This window comes from Lepidochelys kempii, chromosome 5 (genome assembly GCF_965140265.1).
Source record: "Lepidochelys kempii isolate rLepKem1 chromosome 5, rLepKem1.hap2, whole genome shotgun sequence".
NCBI classification, from domain to species: domain Eukaryota; kingdom Metazoa; phylum Chordata; order Testudines; family Cheloniidae; genus Lepidochelys; species Lepidochelys kempii.
In genome coordinates, this window is record NC_133260.1 from 102,229,127 (window position 1) to 102,243,454 (window position 14,328).

Here is a 14,328-nt window from a genome sequence, read left to right on the forward strand (position 1 = left end):
TCCTTGAGGCTGTTGGGTGGATTCCAGTCTGCCCTCCGGGGGTCATCCAGTTATCTCCACTTAGCGCATTCTTCGGCCAGTCGATACTGAAATGGTAACTCTTAGGCTGGCACTCCTAACCATTCATCTTCTATTTACACACAACATCCATTCACGTGCATTTTCGAGCTTTATTTCAACATATATCTCTTCTGACTTTAACAACTCTTATAGGGTGTAACAAAATTGCTTAACCCCCTTACCATATTACATAACAAGGAAGATAAAGCATGTGAGAAGGGTGGGAGTCTCTGTGTGCTGTTCCGAGGAACAGTTGTTTTTGCAAAATCTTATCTCTGTCCCAAGATGTGCTGAGCAGTTTGGCCTTCTCATTAACATTACTTTGGGATCTTTAAACTATATAAAATTAAAAATCATACAGAAATCCTCTGGTATAGTAACATATGCAGTGCCCAAATTAAATATTAGTTTGCTACATCTTTAATACTTTCTCTCTATATAATCTATTTTATTACATAAAGCTGCATTTCAGACACCTATCAGTGGAATAATGTAACAAGTTCCAATTTATATGTATCTCCAAGTGAAAGGATATTGAGCATTCTTTGGCAACCCTCACCCCCGACTTCTATTAGAGTTATTAGATAAGCACTAACAGTGCACCTGGTGCTGTACAAGACAGAGAGATAAAGATGGTCCCTGCCCCCAAAGATCTTACCAAAAGGCAGAGAGAGAGAGAGAGAGAGAGAAGACAGGACATACTGGAAAATCCAGAGGACAGAATAGCTGTTATTATGAAAAAAGAACAGGAGTACTTGTGGCACCTTAGAGACTAACAAATTTATTTGAGCATAAGGTTTCGTGGGCTACAGCCCACTTCATCTGATAGCCCACGAAAGCTTATGCTCAAATAAATTTGTTAGTCTCTAAGGTGCCACAAGTCCTCCTGTTCTTTTTGCGGATACAGACTAACATGGCTGCTACTCTGAAACCTGTTATTATGAAGTCATTTCTGATTACTACTGGGCAAATTATCTATCTAAAACAAAGAAAAATGTATGTAAATGGAAAATGCAAAGGGCTTGATCTTCCAACCGAAGTCACTGGGAAATCTGCTCCTGAGAGCAGGAGTGATTCCAAGATGATTTTCTGTTACAAAAAGATGAATGGTAGTTGAGGGAGCATATGAGAGGTGATGAGGATGATGTACTGAGCCTGGGCTGGGGAGTGACATTTGTAAGTTCACAAAATCATAGACAGATGGAAAAGGCCACACAGGCCATCTAGCCTGACCAACTGCACTTTGCAAGAATACTCAACTATATTATTCTCATTAACATCATATCTGCAGTGATGGTTATTCAACTGTCTATTTCACTGCCCAATTCCTCTGATAGTTAAGAACCCTTTCCTAATGACTATCATTTTCCTTCTTTAGCTTCACGTCATTGCACCTTGTCCTTCCATCTTCCAAGAGTGTGAATAATTCCCTTTCTTCATTATACCATTCCCTTGAAAGTATGTATACTCTGTGATCATAAATCCTCTGGGTCTTCTCTTTAACATGGTTACTTCTGTTTCTCTTCATGCCATATCTCTTCGTCTTCATTCATTACCTGTTACCAGCTTTGTATCATCTCTAGTCTTTTTATACCATCCCTAAATTGTGAAGCCCAGAACTGCATCCAGTATTTCATGTGTGGCTCCATCAGGGTGACACAAAAGAGAATTACTACCTCCCTAGTTTTGTATTATTAACCAGGTGAATAAAAATCAATTATTTTTAAAAAAAATCAGAGTTTCTTAAATTGGATTTTTTTTATTTAAATACACTTTTCTTTTTTAAAATAAACCTACTTAAAATTAGAACAAATTTTAAGGCCTACACTTACTATAATCTATTACAGTACTTTAAATTAAATTAAAAATAACATTAACCAATACATGTCTGCTGCAAACATTTTAATGAAATTCAAACCATTCAACTGGCGGAAGCCACTGGCTAAGCACCTGGAACCAGAGCTGTTGAAGTGCTAAACCAACTTTTGACTACAGCTGCTTTTTCAAAAGGTACAGAGAGAATATTTTCTTTGTTTCAATTTATTCAGCTAGGTCAGTTCAATGACTAGTTAACTCAAAGTTAAGAAACTGATTGGGAGTTGGGGAAAAAAAAGAGAAAACCTGGTTTTCCTCTTCCAGTCTCTGAATAAAAACAAAGTGAGAAAGGAGGAGATCTACTAGTTCTAAATCTTGAATAACGTGGTGACCAGAAACTATTAGGTTAATTCTATAACCACAGATTATTATTATTATTATCGTAGCACCTAAGAGCTTGGTTCATGGCCAGTATATAATACTTTTTTTTTAAGTAATCAGTTTTACATGTAACACATGTTTTTATAAACTTATAAACATTTAAGGTAGTTTTATTTAATGAAAAAATATAAATGGAGTTTTTTTTGCATTTTTAATTTAATTCCAATTTCCATCCAAACAGAGCTTGACACAAATCATGAGTAAAAAATTAATCTAGTAGATCACAAATGCATCATTCACCATTTTCTATCATAACAAAAAACCTAAATATTCAGAATCTGAATAAATGTAAGTTAAGCCACATAATAGCTTAAAGAAATGCAGACAGATATAGTACCAAAATTTAGTGTAAAGCCTGTATTTAGTTGCAAATCAACATGTTTTAATGGTTACCAACCCATAAGAATCAACCTTTCTTTACAAAAATAGCTAAGAAGTACAAATGCAAAACAAGATTAAAATTGATTATTTAAATAAAACATTCCTGTTTGCTGATATAAACCATGATTAAAACCAGTGATTTAAATCCATCAAAGCACACTGATTATAACTTGGCCAAATTTGGGTTGATTTTTATGGAAACAGCAAAAGGCAAATTCCAACAGCAAAGCAATCCACAGGCAGATTTCAAGTCTTTGTTCCAAATTCTGGGGGCACTAGAAACTTGCACTTCAACAGGTTTAAGAAAGGCAACCCCATTTTAGGAAAAGAAAAAGAAAAGAAACCTCATTTTAGCTGAAATTTGTTTGTGTAATGTTAGGATTGGTTTGTGAATTATTTATGAATAATATAAAGTTCAAAATGTGTCAAATGATATGTTTTTAATTAGACCAAATCTAATTATGGTCTATATGCTGCCTATATAGCTATTTGTACAACACCCATCACTGAAGCATTTGAACATTTAATACTCATTAATATAAAGTAGGGAAATATTATTACCCTGCCTGGACAGGGAACTGAAGCATAGAAAAATTAAGTAACTTGCCCAAGAATAGGCAGAAAGTCTTTGGCAGAGCCATGAAGTGAACCTAGATCTCCTGAACCCTTGTCAAGTATCTTAAATGTAAGACCATCCTTCTCCACTACAAGAACATCCTTTCACATGAAGACATAGTACTTGTCTGTTTAGAACACAAGCTATTGTAACTGCATGTATATTTGTAGAACTTAAAGCATTACTCATAATGTACAAATTAGATTTATCCACTTGCCTCAAGGTGCTGTATATGCAGTTAAACAAGTAATATTAAAAAGTGCCACAAGATACCCTTCTCCATGAAAACTCAGAGAGAGAAAAATATTGCAACATTCTAAGAAATTATATTTATATCTACAGCATATATGCATAGTTCAAAACATCCCAAACCTTATACAAGCTTATTTTATACATCAGAAAAATGAAATTTGGGAGCTATGTGGTTAGTTTAAATAAATAGCTGGGTGATTTTTATTATGTACATGAAAACAGATAAAGGAATTTAATTTTATGAGGTTATTTCATCCTACCCAGACGAATTCCTTTGTAAGCAAAGCATAACAGCACTTCAGTATAACACCCATAAAAAAAGAGTATCAGCACTGATCAATTTTAATGTAATTTAAAAGTTAAAAGAAATGCTATTGAACTTCATTACCCAGGTATGTAAATCTTCCTACTGTTTCTTTCAAATCATCACCTACATCAAACAATAGCTTGATGATTCCTCTGCCAAATTCTTTGAGGGTATGTCTACACTATGAAATTAGGTCGAATTTATAGAAGTCGTTTTTTTAGAAATCGTTTTTATATATTCGATTGCGTGTGTCCCCACAGAAAATGCTCGAAGTGCATTAAGTGCATTAACTTGGCGGAGTGCTTCCACCGTACCAAGGCAAGCATCGACTTCCGGAGTGTTGCACTGTGGGTAGCTATCCCACAGTTCCCGCAGTCTCCACTGCCCATTGGAATTCTGGGTTGAGATCCCAGTGCCTGATGGGGTAAAAAACATTGTCATGGGTGGTTCTGGGTACATGTAATCAGACTCTCCCTCCCTCCCTCCCACTGTGAAAGCAACGGCAGACAATCGTTTTGCGCCTTTTTTCCTGAGTTACCTGTGCAGATGCCATACCACGGCAAGCATGGAGCCCGCTCAGCTCACGGTCACCGTATGTCTCCTGGGTGCTGGCAGACGCGGTACTGCATTGCTACACAGCAGCAGCAACCCATTGCCTTGTGGCAGCAGACGGTGCAATAGGACTGGTAGCCGTCATCGTCGTGTCCGAGGTGCTCCTGGTTGCCTCTGTGAGGTCGATCAGGAGCGCCTGGGCAGACATGGGCACAGGGACTAAATTAGGAGTGACTCGACCAGGTCATTCTCTTTAGTTCTGCAGTCAGTCTTATTGAACCATCTTATGGTGAGCAAGCAGGTGATTCGGATGGCGAGCAGTCCTATTGCACCATCTTCTGCCGAGCAGCCATGACATGTGGATGGCTTGCAGTCCTGCACCGTCTGCTGCCAGCCAAAGATGTAAAAGATAGATGGAGTGGATCAAAACAAGAAATAGACAAGAAATAGACTAGATTTGATTTGTACTCATTTGCTTCCCCGCCCCCCGTCTAGGGGACTCATTCCTCTAGGTCACACTGCAGTCACTCACAGAGAATGTACAGCGAGGTAAATCTAGCCATGTATCAATCAGAGGCCAGACAAACCTGCTTGTTCCAATAAGAACAATTACTTAGGTGCACCATTTCTTATTGGAATCCTCCATGAAGTCCTGCCTGAAATACTCCTTGATGTAAAGCCACCCCCTTTGTTGATTTTAATTCCCTGTAAGCCAACCCTGTAACCCATGTCGTCAGTCGCCCCTACCTCCAACAGAGCAATGGCAGACTATCGTTCCGCGCTTTTTTTCTGTGCGGACGCCATACCACGGCAAGCATGGAGCCCGCTCAGCTCACTTTGGCAATTAGGAGCACATTAAACACCACACGCATTATCCAGCAGTATATGCAGCATCAGAACCTGGCAAAGCAATACTGGACGAGTAGGCAACGTCAGCGCAGTGACGTGAGTGATGAGGACATGGACACAGACTTCTCTGAAAGCATGGGCCCTGCCAATGCAGGCATCATGGTGCTAATGGGGCAGTTTCATGTGGTGGAATGCCGATTCTGGGCTCGGGAAACAAGCACAGACTGGTGGGACCACATAGTGTTGCAGGTCTGGGATGATTCCCAGTGGCTGCGAAACTTTTGCATGCGTAAGGGCACTTTCATGGAACTTTGTGACTTGCTTTCCCCTGCCCTGAAGTGCATGAATACCAAAATGAGAGCAGCCCTCACAGTTGAGAAGCGAGTGGCAATAGCCCTGTGGAAGCTTGCAATGCCAGACAGCTACCGGTCAGTTGGGAATCAATTTGGAGTGGGCAAATCTACTGTGGGGGCTGCTGTGATGCAAGTAGCCCACGCAATCAAAGATCTGCTGATATCAAGGGTAGTGACCCTGGGAAATGTGCAGGTCATAGTGGATGGCTTTGCTGCAATGGGATTCCCTAACTGCGGTGAGGCCATAGACGGAACCCATATCCCTATCTTGGCACTGGAGCACCAAGCCAGCGAGTACATAAACCGCAAAGGGTACTTTTCAATAGTGCTGCAAGCTCTGGCGGATCACAAGGGACGTTTCACCAACATCAACGTGGGATGGCTGGGAAAGGTACATGATGCTCGCATCTTCAGGAACTCTGGTCTGTTTCAAAAGCTGCAGGAAGGGACTTTATTCCCAGACCAGAAAATAACCATTGGGGATGTTGAAATGCCTATATGTATCCTTGGGGACCCAGCCTACCCCTTAATGCCATGGCTCATGAAGCCATACACCGGTAGCTTGGACAGTAGTCAGGAGCTGTTCAACGACAGGCTGAGCAAGCACAGAATGGTGGTAGGATGTGCATTTGGATGTCTAAACGTGCGCTGGCGCAGTTTACTGACTCGGTTAGACCTCTACGAAACCAATATTCCCACTGTTATTACTGCTTGCTGTGCGCTCCACAATATCTGTGAGAGTAAGGGGGAGATGTTTATGACGGGGTGGGAGGTTGAGGCAAATCACCTGGCTGCTGGTTATGCGCAGCCAGACACCAGGGCGGTTAGAAGAGCACAGGAGGGCATGGTGCGCATCAGAGAAGCTTTGAAAACCAGTTTCATGACCGGACAGGCTACGGTGTGAAAGTTCTGTTTGTTTCTTCTTGATGAAACCCCTCGCCCCTTGGTTCACTCTACTTCCCTGTAAGCTAACCACTCTCCCCTCCTCCCTTCAATCACCGCTTGCAGAGGCAATAAAGTCATTGTTGCTTCACATTCATGCATTCTTTATTCATTCATCACATAAATAGGGGGATGACTACCAAGGTAGCCCAGGAGGGGTGGTGGAGGAGGGAACGACAATGCCACACAGCACTTTAAAAGTTTACAACTTTAAAACTTATTGAATGCCAGCCTTCTGTTTTTTGGGCAATCCTCTGTGGTGGAGTGGCTGGGTGGCCGGAGGCCGCCCCACCACGTTCTTGGGCGTCTGGGTGAGCAGGCTATGGAACTTGGGGAGGAGGGTGGTTGGTTACACAGCGGCTGTAGCGGTGGTCTGTGCTCCAGCTGCCTTTGCTGCAGCTCAACCATATGCTGGAGCATATTGGTTTGATCCTCCAGCAGCCTCAACATTGAATCCTGCCTCCTCTCATCACGCTGCCACCACATTTGAGCTTCAGCCCTGTCTTCAGCCCGCCACTTACTCTCTTCAGCCCGCCACCTCTCCTCCCGGTCATTTTGTGCTTTCCTGCACTCTGACATTATCTGCCTCCACGCATTCGTCTGTGCTCTGTCAGTGTGGGCGGACAGCATGAGCTCAGAGAACATTTCATCATGAGTGCATTTTTTTCCTCTTTCTAATCTTCACTAGCCTCTGGGAAGGAGAAGATCCTCTGATCATTGAAACACATGCAGCTGGTGGAGAAAAAAAAAAGGGACAGTGGTATTTAAAAAGTGGTATTCACATTTTATAGAACAATGGGTACACTCTTTCACGGTAAACCTTGCTGTTAACATTACATACATAGCACATGCGCTTTCGTTACAAGGTCGCATTTTGCCTCCCCCCACCGCGTGGCTAACCCCTCACCACTGCCCCCTCCCCGTGGCTAACAGTGGGGAACATTTCTGTTCAGCCACAGGCAAACAGCCCAGCAGGAACGGGCACCTCTGAGTGTCCCCTGAAGAAAAGCACCCTATTTCAACCAGGTGACCATGAATGATATCACTCTCCTGAGGATAACACAGAGAGATAAAGAACGGATGTTGTTTGAACGCCAGCAAACATACACTGCAATGCTTTGTTGTACAATGATTCCCGAGTATGTGCTACTGGCCTGGAGTGGTAAAGTGTCCTATCATGGTGGACGGAATAAGGCTGCTCTCCCCAGAAACCTTTTGCAAAGGCTTTGGGAGTACATCCAGGAAAGCCGCGAATGCAAGGGCAAATTTAATCATTAAACATGCTTGCTTTTAAACCATGTATGCTATTTTAAAAGGTACACTCACCAGAGGTCCCTTCTCAGCCTGCCGGGTCCGGGTTGGGTTGCAGCCTTGGGTGGGTTCGGGGGGTACTGACTCCAGGTCTAGGTGAGAAACAGTTCCTGGCTGTCGGGAAAACCGGTTTCTCCGCTTGCTTGCTGTGAGCTATCTTCCTCGTCCCTAAAACCTGCTTCCATGTTGCCTCCATCTCCATTGAAGGAGTCAGACAACCCGGCTGGGGTGGTGGTGGCTGAACCCCCTAAAATGGCATGCAGCTCATCATAGAAGTGGCATGGTTGGGGCTCTGACCTGGAGCAGCCGTTCGCCTCTCTGGTTTTCTGGTAGGCTTGCCTCAGCTCCTTAAGTTTCATGCAGCACTGCTTCAGGTCCCTGTTATGGCCTCTGTCCTTCATGCCCTGGGAGATTTTGACAAATGTTTTGGCATTTCGAAAACTGGAACGGAGCTCTGATAGCACGGATTCCTCTCCCCATACAGCGTTCAGATACCGTACCTCCCATTCAGTCCATGCTGGAGCTGTTTTGCGATTCTGGGACTCCATCATGCTTACCTCTGCTGATGAGCTGTGCATGGTCACCTGCAGCTTGCCACACTGGCCAGAGAGGAAATTGAAATTCAAAAGTTCGCAGGTCTTTTCCTGTCTACCTGGCCAGTGCATCTGAGTTGAGAGTGCTGTCCAGTGCCGTCACAATGGAGCACTCTGGGATAGCTCCCGGAGGCCAATACCATCTAATTGCGTCCACAGTGCTCCAAGTTCGACCCGGCAAGGCCGATATAAGAGCTAATCCACTTGTCAGGGGTGGAGTAGGGAAATCAATTTTAAGAGCCCTTTAAGTCAAAAAAAAAAGGGCTTCATCATGTGGACGGGTGCAGGTTTACATTGATTTAACGCAGCTAAATTCGACCTAAACTCCTAGTGTAGACCAGGACTTAGAGTAGACCTTCATTTACTTTCATTGAGCAAAATACTGGAAAAGAATGTGTAGCCCAAGTAAACTGGATGTGACCTTATGAACATGGCAGAAATGTCCTGGGACTCAGAGATTGAAATACCTATCTCAAATATGCAGTAAATGACATGACCAAGCCACAGTCACTATTGCAGGGGGAGAGGGACACAGCAAGCACAGTTCACTGTTTCTTCATATGGCAGGTTGGCCCAGTACATCTAGACTGTGCACAATTCCACTGACAACAACCCCATTTGACCACATTCTACCACTCTCTGGTACCATGCATGGACCCACCAAACACCTCTGTGCTCTAGAACATACAGAACGGGGCACAGTCCACCTGTTTGGGTTCTCTGCTGCTTAGCCCTCCTGCACAGCAGAAACATGATTTTCCACTGCATTTGTGGCCTCACATGGATGCAGCAGGCTATTCAGAATTTTCTGCATCTTAAGTAATGTAACTGTTGCAACTCATCTGCTCACCCATTCATATTAACTGGAACATACCACTCTCTTCACATAAATCTTCAGTGGCTCTCTGTCCATTTCAGCATGAAATATCTCATCTCTCTCCTTGTTACACCAATAAAATAAAAACCAGCAGGATCTTATTAAAGGGAAAAAGGCAAAATACCACATTTATTGTGAATACAGAAAGAATCATAGTAAGCAGTTAGTTATAGCTATAACATTCCATTCAATCTCATATTTATTCACACATTCATTCATACACACACACACAGGTTCTACAAAGTTGTTCTCATAGTTACCAGCCTTAGAGTTGCTCATGCCAAGCCACTGGCCAGGTAGCCTGGACATGAGGAGGGAGCAGGGCCTTGTCAGATGCTCATCTGATGCTCCTGGAAGTTGGTTTGCAGAATCAGACCCCAAAGTTCTCACTTTCTAGAGTCCATTTTTATAGGAATTTCTTCCTACGTCAGTCTATGGGAATTGCTTCATCATGCTGTTGCTGAATCAATCAGCAGATAGCACATTCCTGACGGTTCCATGCTGCCAGATGTTATCTTGTTCTTTGGTTCTCCCATTCTTGAGGCTGTTGGGTGGATTCCAGTCTGCCCTCTGGGGATCCTCTGGTTGTTTCCACTTGACACCTTCTTCGGCTGATGGACACTGGATTCTTAGGCTGGCACCTCCCTGATCATTCAGTTATTATCCACACCAAGCATCCATCCACATACATCCTCTATCTCTATTTTAATCACAATTGTTAACAAAGCAAGATGAATACAACAGAAGGGTGGGGAGTCTCTGGGCGCTGTTTCTGTTGTTACAGAGTATTGCTTTGAGTCTCTCTTTGTGTGAATTGCTTTGAGAACAGACTCTGTCTTAGAATGTACTAACGCAATTAGCAGCTTGCAAGTTTCACACATAGAGGGAGAGAAACAGTACCAAAAACCAAGAGACCTCTTAATTAGTAATAACCTGGAATTTAAACTATGGGGAATCAAACTGTGATTTTAATACAGAACTTCTTTAATGTGATCCAACATCCTGATCTATAAGGAACTTTATGGACTCTTCCTAACTTCTCAGCCACATTTCTCTCTATTCTCCAACATGCTCCCTGTATTCTACTATCACAGTAGCCTAGTCTTTGACCTTTTAACATTTTAAATTAATAATTTTTCAACAACAAAATAAGTCTTACATTCTTGCAGGGGAATAAAACACATTATAATACACACAATTTGGGTATCTGGTCTCAGATTTTCCAAAGTGTGTCCATGCACTTTTGCATAGACCTAATCTGCACACAGACAGCCATGAACTTTTAAAAATTTGAGACATAAAGTCCCTTCTTTTCCACTGGTTCGAGAGGTGTGGGGGGGAGGGGCCTCGGGGGGGACGAGAGATGAGAGACGAGAGACAGACACACACAGCATCCACTTGAAATTTACTAAGCTAAAAAAATATGAATTAAAAATATTTCAGGTTCTACGCTTTCCCCGAAGTCCCCCTTCCAATTATTGTGGTTTCTTCATATTTTCCTGTTTTTTCAAAAAAAAAAAAAATGTTTGTGTGGTTCTCTCAAGCAGTGACCAGAGAGAGCCAAACAGTGGAAACTACCTAAGTAACTGACTAGACAGATTTCAGAGTGGTAGCCGTGTTAGTCTATATCAGCAAAAAGAATGAGGAGTACTTGTGGCACCTTAGAGACTAACAAATTTATTTAGGCAAATAAATTTGTTAGTCTCCAAGGTGCCACAAGTACTCCTTGTTCTTTTGACTAGACAGAGGAAACCATGACAATCTGATTTATGCACAAAAAAGTGAAATCCCGGCTCCACTGAAGTCAATGACAAAATTCCCATTGAATTCTGTGGGGCCAAAATGTCCTTTTTCAATTCTCTCTGCCTCAGCTTCTCCATCTGTAAAATGAAGATAACATGTGGCCCACAAAGATTTTGTGAGGCTTAATTTACTGTTTGTAAAGTATTTTGAAAACCTTACATGAAAGGTGCTGAATGTGTACTGTGCATGATTAATTATTTGTATATTAAAAGATTCTAGAAAGCAAATTAGGGCAGTATGAGTGTGTGAATCATGCTGCATGCTTCAACAACTATAGAAACCTCCAAACAATCCGAAGGGGGAAGCTTTTAAAGGAAGTCAGATATTTTTCAGAGCAAAAGGTCTAAGGGGCAAATTCATCCCTCAGATACACATATACATTCCACTGACTTCAGTAGTTGTTGCACACATACGTAATTATTCTAAAGGGACAAATTCTGTTCTGACTCATGCGCTGTGAAACTCCACTGGTCAATGGTATTTCATTGGGTAAGTCCCAATTGGGTAGAATATGGCCCTAAATCTTCAATGGACAGCATCTGAATCTGCCTCTTTCACCTACTCTGTTAATTCAGCCATACACTGATCTATGAAATGATTAATATAAGCTTCAGGTCCAAATAAACATTTGTTGCAACCATGGGGACCCCTCAGTTTTGCAAGTGACAATAAGGCAAAGTGTTATCCCATGCTGTGCAGATTTTCTTCACAGCCACAAAGGCATTTGTTTTCTTTACTAGATTAGCGGCATGCTATGGATATAACCTTGCTTTTTTTCCTTGACACCTTGCTTCACCCAAGGTCCTGGAGGCTTTCAAAATCCTACTTCTTGTGTTAAGCGCAGACTGTGTAATGAGAATTATCCTCATAGCAAGCTGTCAGTGGTACAAGAGAAGCAAAAAACTCACTGATTCTAGAAGAAAGGTCTCAGGGGAATTCAATCCCAGTGTTGCCGGTACCCCTTTTTTGGAAAAGGATGTTATAGGATCTTTCAAGCCAAAAGAACTCAGGAACACCAACCCTACTAAGATATTTTGTGCATTACTTGTACTCCAAAAGGTCCTTCTTTACTTCTTTATTTTCTTTTGTAACTTCAGTAAATACGAAATCAAGTCTCTAATGCTGAGACTTTATCCTCCAAAACAGACATTCTAAGAGTAACAGTCTTAAACTTTTGTTCAGGTAAATTGTTAAAAACCTCATTGTCAGGTCTGAGGTGATCTGAAAGCCTCTTCAGCCCTGGGTCCACCAGAAATCCAGATGGCAAAGTTAATGGTAAGGCTACGACCCTGGTGATGCCATTTGTTTTTCCCTGAGTCACTTTCCAAGACAAGGACTGTGGATGATAGGTTCATCTTGCTTCTTGGAACTTCCAACTCTTACAGCTTCTCCAATAGAATTTCACTAAACATTCAAGACAAAAACCCAAAGATCCATCAGTTATAAGGCTGAAAACATACGTAAAACAGAATTTCCCCTGGAGAGTTCACTAATAATAAAAATAAGTAATACATAAATTATAGTACTAATTATTATTTCATATTTTACACTATATACCATTTCAGATTTTAAAGGACTTTGCACACATTAACTAATTAATCATCACAACAGCCATATGAGCAAGGTAAGTATCTTCAGATCCAATTTAAAAAATGAGGAATCTAAAACATAGAGTCAAATTAATACCTGGGTGTAACTACACTCAAGTTGGGACCTATCCAATAAAACAGAAGGCATCCGTGGTAGAACCAGGATTAGAATTCATTTCCCCAGGTGTCTAATCTTGTGAGATCTCAGATCTCAGAAACCACGCAAGATTAATGTCCAGATGCTACAAGAAATAGCAGTTCAGCACTCCACACATTCTGTATTTTTTATGGTTTACATATAACATTAATATTTTAATGCAGAAGACAGATGGCTCAGATCATAACCCCTAGTTCTGCATGCACAGGGGACCCTTTGCTTGTCGATCTCCCCACTTCCACATGAAACGAGGTCAGCAGAGACCAGAGCTGGTGCAAAGGTGCAAGAACTCCATGCAGATGGCCCTGGACTCCCATGGATCTCCAAGGAACCCAATTTTGGGGGCAGGCCACACCACCTTTTTCATAAAGCGCAAACCCCAACAGGATGATGTTCAGGTAATGGAGGGGTCTCCATTAGGATGTCCTCATGAAGATTTTCTCTTTCCAAGACTCCTTCCTGTGGGTATCAGCACAGAAGGGGATGATCTAGACTAATATTATTGTAATTATTTTCTGTGTTTTAGTCTAGGTGAACTACTGTTGTTTTGTTTGTCTGTTTGTGTGCTTAAACTGAAGATACATTTTGGACTCTAAGGCTGTTTAAATTCATACATGTGAGCAGGTGTATTGGCTTCAAAGGGATTACTCACATAAATAAAATTATGCACATTCTTGAGTCTTTGCAGGATCAGGGTCTAACATTGTGTCGCTGCATTGAGTGTATAGTATATAAGATGTGTCTATAAAGAGAATAAAATATTTACATGGTTGTTCAATTTTAATAAAGCAGACCATGCATATAACCCAAGGAAATATTGCATACTTAAAATCTACAAGAAGCAGCAATGTTTTTACTATAGCCACTTAAATTGTCAGTGACTAATCAGCCCTCCTAAAAACCCTAATCCCCGCCTCCCACACATACACCCTTTTTCTTATTTGAAATGGTATGAATTTGCCAATACAGTCTTATGAAAACCCCCGATAAAATGTATATGTATCCAAGAGATTAGACTGTTTTGTAGCATCTGTTGATGCAGCATATGAGCCGTGTTGGGAGCACAGAACCCCAAAAGGCATGAGGTAGTGTAACCCACACACCTTCTGGGTGTGGTGATCTGTCCCATTTAGTGGCACCGAGACCACTTAGAGAGAAAAAGAGAGAGAAAATAAGTCTGCTCTGCAGCCTTAGCTAATAGCCAGCTGGCTTTTAGCTCATGCGGTAGAGGCTCATGCACTAAGCTCCAGAGGTCCTAAGTTCGATCCTGCCTGCCAACCCTGGTCATCGGGGTTACAGTAGCATGGGTGTTGGGTGGTAGAAAATATATGCTCATTCCTCATACAGACATTGGTATTAGAGATGTGATCCCTCGATTCATTCCAGATATATGAAATTAAACATGGTCTCTTATAGCAAGTACCAAGCCC

At 41.9% G+C, this 14,328-nt stretch overlaps 1 long non-coding RNA gene across 1 annotated transcript; it reads right to left on the minus strand.

Annotated features, from left to right (window-relative positions):
* Positions 1 to 6,658: 6,658 nt before the first annotated feature.
* On the minus strand, positions 6,659 to 9,833 carry LOC140912097 (uncharacterized). Its single transcript, XR_012159224.1, has 3 exons — positions 9,323 to 9,833; positions 7,895 to 8,714; positions 6,659 to 7,300 (listed from the first exon to the last, which is right to left on the minus strand). It is a non-coding gene; the product is annotated as an uncharacterized lncRNA (long non-coding RNA).
* Positions 9,834 to 14,328: the final 4,495 nt, after the last annotated feature.